A 5,668-nucleotide genomic window follows, 5' to 3' on the forward strand; every position below is an offset into this window, starting at 1 on the left:
AAAGATAAAGTGTGAAAAGTCCAGGACGTAATGAATGATGAATGGATGAAGGATGGATAGTAAAACTTCTTAGAAGGTTCACTTCTGAAATCATATAGCAGATGATTCAAGTGTGTCCTTTGGAATAGCAATTAATAATAATAAACAAACAAAGCAAAGGCGGATATCGGATGCCAATCAATGGCCTTATACCAATCTCCTAAAACAGAATGGGATGTCAGATGCCACTCAATGGACTTACACTAATCTCCACAGGCAAAGAAATAAAAGCGGATACCGGATACCAATATATGGATTTACACCAGTCTCCTAAAACAGAAATGGATATCAGATGCCACTCAATGGACTTACACCAATCTCCTCAAAAGAAAAACAAAGACGAAATATGAAAGTCAACTGCCAATCTATCTGGACTTAGGTCAACTCCACAGTATGGTCCTAGGAAATCCAATGCCACATCACAGGGACTTACAATGGATCCTCACATACAAGAACAAAAGCAACAATATGATCACAGGTATGCAGGTGCCAACTCACAGGGACTTATAATTGCAACCTCTCATACAAACAGATGAACAAGCTATGATCACAGGAAAACAGATGCCAACCTACAGGGACTTATAACTGTATCCTCACATACAAATCAAACAGATCAAATTATGATCACAGGAAAGCAGATGCCAACTTACAGGGACTTATAACTGCGACCTCACATACAAACACACAGATCAAACTATGATCACAGGATAACAGATGCCAACTTACAGGGACTTATAACTGTATCCTCACATACACACAGATAAACAGAAGATATGAGTGACCAATGAGGTCTTACACTCTATCCTTCCATATCACAGGAGCAAATGCCAAAGCAATGGACTTACAATTGTCCTCAATGGGCAAACAACAATGATAGCATCACAAAACAAATGAGATGATCATGCATTAATGGCAATTGATGATGATGATAAATGCATAGCATACAGGCAAACAAATGCATATGAAGCAATCAATCAATCAATGAATAGCAAACAGCACACTCTATAGCCAAACAATGGGGGCTCACACAAGAGGGTTTGACTTTAAAAGTCCACTGTGATGGATAAAGGTCGCTCTTAACCTGGCCATTGAGGGACTCAGGTGAAGCAGATGAATAGGAGATGAGGGGTGTGCCTCATTGCTTCAATCTCATATCAGAGAGAGCATCAAAGAAAGTGTGGGAGTTCAGAAAGTAGGAACTCTCTCCACATTATTGACTCGATTAGATCTTGGGTTTTTATCTCATTGCTTCAACCAGGTACTGGGAGCAAAGAGAGGACACACTGAATAGTGGGGGATAGATTGCTTATCCCTACCTTCCACCAATTGCCTTACTTGAAGGACTTTTCCTGCTTAGGACAAATATAAACAAACACAGGCATTGCCTCTTAAGGAGGACTTCAGACAGTTTGCCCGGTCAAATAACAGACCGGGTCTCCAGACTACATGAAGAAGAAGTAATTATACCTCAAAGCAAATGCTAAAAAGCAAAGCAAGCAAGTAAGTTCAAAGAACTTAGGCAACTAAAGTACCTGAAAAAGTCAAACCAATTAGTAAACAGTTCAACAATCAAAAGCAAAAGAAAATGAACCAATGGTCACACAGTGGGACCAATTGTGCAAGGCACAAAGACTCAAGTATGAGTCACCTACAAAACAAGGGTTAGCATGAGGCAAACAATCAAATTTAATCACATTAGAATGATCCTCAAGGCATTGGTGCTTAACCTGAAACAGATGAACTCAACATAAGCTTAGAAGACCACTAGGACTAGCCTAGGGTCAAAGATGAAAGAAAAAGTCAAGGCAGCAAGCAATATTCAATCAAAGTCAAGCTCAATCATGTAGGAATCAAACACAATTGGATTCAAACTTATATCATGCATCAAGGTCAATTCATATGCAAAAGGATGCAAAGCATGGCAAATGAAGCATGCAAAAGTCAACAGCAAAGACTTCATTCAAAAGTCAACTCAAACATTTTCAAAAATCATGAGATAAATCACACTCAATCCTAACATCTAACATGGTATACATGTAAAATTTCAATGCATTTGGATGAGAGGAAGGCAGTCAATGAAATTCATGAAGTCAAATCAAATTCAAGCAAGCATGGTGAAAGTCAACAAACAAGGGTCAACTTCAAAAAATCATATCAATTTGAAAACAGAAGAGAAATGAATGATATTAACACCAATGTAAAGCTTGAGATGTCTAGTTATCACATATGAAATTTCATGGTCATGTGATAAGATTTGAGAATTTCACAAAATATTTGGCAATGTGTATCACATGAAGTCCACAAATGAACAAGCATGGAAGAAAATTCTCAATCAAATGGAAAACAGCAAGATCAATTCCAAGAAAATTCATACATCAATTAGACATACAAGGGATCATTCATGCAAAATTTCAAGTGATTTGGATAAGAGGAAGCATGTGAACAAAATTAGGGAAAATGCATGATCATGGTATAGCAACAATTGTAACACATGACTTCAAAAAATCATAACTATCAATCCACGAATAATAAATGCACAAACTTGATATGGAAATGGAGGTCAAGGTGTCTAGTTTCACCACAAAAAATTTCAAGCTCATTGGATGCAATATGACAATTTCACAAAGAGAATGGCACAATGTATCATTTATACATACATGTCAAGAAGATAATTATCAATTAAAATCCAGAACATGAAAAATTAATTAAAATTCACAATAAAATTCTAGACTCATTTGTGAACATGTGTGAAAAATTTCATAATTTTTGGTGAAAAAATGAATGAGAAAATAATTGTTGAAGTTGGATGAAATAATGTAGCAAGCATGAACAAGAGCATGAGCTAGATGGTCCACACAAGTCAACAGAATGGCATTTGAGTAAATATGCGCCCAACTTAATGAAACGACCGCGCTTCAGAGGGACACGGGAAATGTTGTGGTTGGCTCATTTCAATGGAACAGTAAAATGAAAAAAAAACACAACAGCCAATCAACATAGAAATTCTGGGTTCTCATACAATAAACCCTAGGGTTTTATGCAGCCAAGGCAAACTTCAACTTATGCTCATGAACAACCAACAACAAACAGCATCAAACATGGCATGAAACAACATCATTAAGCACTGTCAACCAATAAACAGAATATGAAACAAGGTAAATTTCTGGACATGGTTATGTTTAAGCAGCACAACATTCATGGCAACCTCATGCAAGTTCATCAATCATCAGACAAGTTCGAACAATAATCATAACAGCATGTCAACAACTAACATCAAATGAACCAGTTTCTATCATACAATCACAACTGCAGGGCATTGGTACCACATTCTCATAGCCAGCAAACCAACAACAGCACATCATTCAGCAATAGACAAGCATGATCATGGGAAAAATCTGGTATTGGGTAGGCAGCATCATCCAACAACAAACAACATGAGCATGAAATTCTGAACAGGATGGTTTGAACAACAGCATAAATTTATCACCAGTTTACAGCATGGACAATCAGCATAGCAGCAAGTATTTGGCAATGTGTAGCAACATGGTTTATGCATCATCATGTAACATTTCAATGGTAACAGCATGGTATTAATGTGCAAATGGCAGCCAAACAACAGCATGGTATTAGCAAGCAGTCAAAAGCAACATTCATCATCATGAACTCATTCAAAATAAGCATCATCAAAACACAACAAACCAAACACAACAAGTGGAAACTCTGGGCAGGGCAAGGTTGCAGCAGCAGCATGATGGAATTTCAAGCAAGTTCATCATCATGAAAATAAATTCCAGCATAAACACACAGCAGCACTCATGGCATTTCAAGCATTGATCATGGACAAACAATATCAATTAGACAGCATGGCATTGGCAACTTCAAGCTCATGTTCATGAACAATAAACAACATCAAAATCATGGGAAGTTTGGGCAGCTCATAAATTTGGGCAGGGATAAGGTTTTAATCATGGACAGCCTGTGTTCATCACCATCAAGTAATCACTTGGAACCCAGCAGAAACAACTAGTCAGGGCAAGGAGGTACTGTCATGATGCAGTAGCATCAATCAACAACAAAACAAAACAGCATAGCACAGTAGGTTCATGCAAATATCATGCAACATTGAACAAACAACACCAAACACAACAAACACAATGCAATGGATTTTCTGAGCATGTTTATGAGATTCAAATTGCAGCAGGTTTTAGCAAGCAAAACATCAAGTTCATGTTTCATCACCATCAAACCAAACAAGTTTTGAGCAACAACACATAAATGACATAGCATTAGCACTTATGTAGCATCACAACAGCAACACACACAACAGCATAGTTCATTGTCTTCGTGGTACCAACAACATCAAACATCATGTGTTCAATCATTCAATCAACAACTTTCAAACAAAGTCAAACAATAACATGGCATTAGTGTTCAGGTCACAACATTTAGCAACAAACAAACACAACCTCACATGAATTTCTGGACAGAACCATGGATTATGCAACAGCAGTACTCATCATATTCAGCCATATCAAACAAGATGATTCAACCATAACACACAACATAAGCATGAAAACCTAGGCATATTAAGATAGCAAAATAGCAGCAGGGTTTTATTAGCATGGTATAGCATCATGGTTTATGGTATCATATTCTCATAGCAAGCAATTAACAGCATGGTATTATCAACATTGTTTTCATGTTTATGGTTCATCAACATGCCAAATTTCGAGCAAAATACACAATGGTAATGATCACCTAGCAAGCAGTCAACTTGTACACCACATAGTTCTCATACAGCATTTGAAAACCACTAAATAGCAGCAAACCCTACACATTCAAAGCAAAATCCTGGGCAAATTCTAAGGTTCATGGACAGGGTTAAAACAGTAGGGCCATCATTTTCATGAAAGCAGAAAAAAAACAACATGCTCAGAACTCAAAAGTAATTGTACCAATAGCATCCATATGCATCATACAACCTAAATATTCTATTCACTTTCATCAGATCAGCCTGAGCAAACCAACTCGATAGGAAACACATTTGTCCATGAAAAATAGATTTCAGATTTAGAGCAAAATAACCAGCCATTTAACATGATTCAAGCTACAATAGAACAAGCAGGGAAAGGACTACAAGATACATGGCATGTTTTACTGAAAAGAGAGGGTCAAGGGCTTACTTGTTTTTGAAGAAAAGCTAGATGCCGTGCTGTTTTGGTGGTCACAAGCTCAAACAGGTGGCCCTTGTGCTTTGTGTTGATGGATGATGAAGCTTGTTCAGCTCAGACTTGCTCGAAAACTTCTCAAATCTCAAGTTGCCATTGGAGATACTTTGAAAATGCAGAGCTTGAAAGAGGGTTACAGTTGAGAAATGGTGTGCAAAAACAATCCCAAATGATGTTTAAGTGATGGAGGAATCAAGGTTATTCGAGGGTTTGCAAGGGTTTGGCAGAAAAGTTTACTTGAGCCAAAATGCAAATGAGAGAAATCTCTTTTTTCTGTGTGGTCGGCTGCTAAAGACTAGGGTTTATTTGACAGCAAATGGCCTTATAAAGGTCTGTTTAACATTATTAATCCAAGTGCTAAGTTGATTTAGCTTAATGAAAAACCAATTGCCATTTTGCTA

This window comes from Lathyrus oleraceus, unplaced genomic scaffold (genome assembly GCF_024323335.1).
Source record: "Lathyrus oleraceus cultivar Zhongwan6 unplaced genomic scaffold, CAAS_Psat_ZW6_1.0 chrUn0108, whole genome shotgun sequence".
NCBI lineage: Eukaryota > Viridiplantae > Streptophyta > Magnoliopsida > Fabales > Fabaceae > Lathyrus > Lathyrus oleraceus.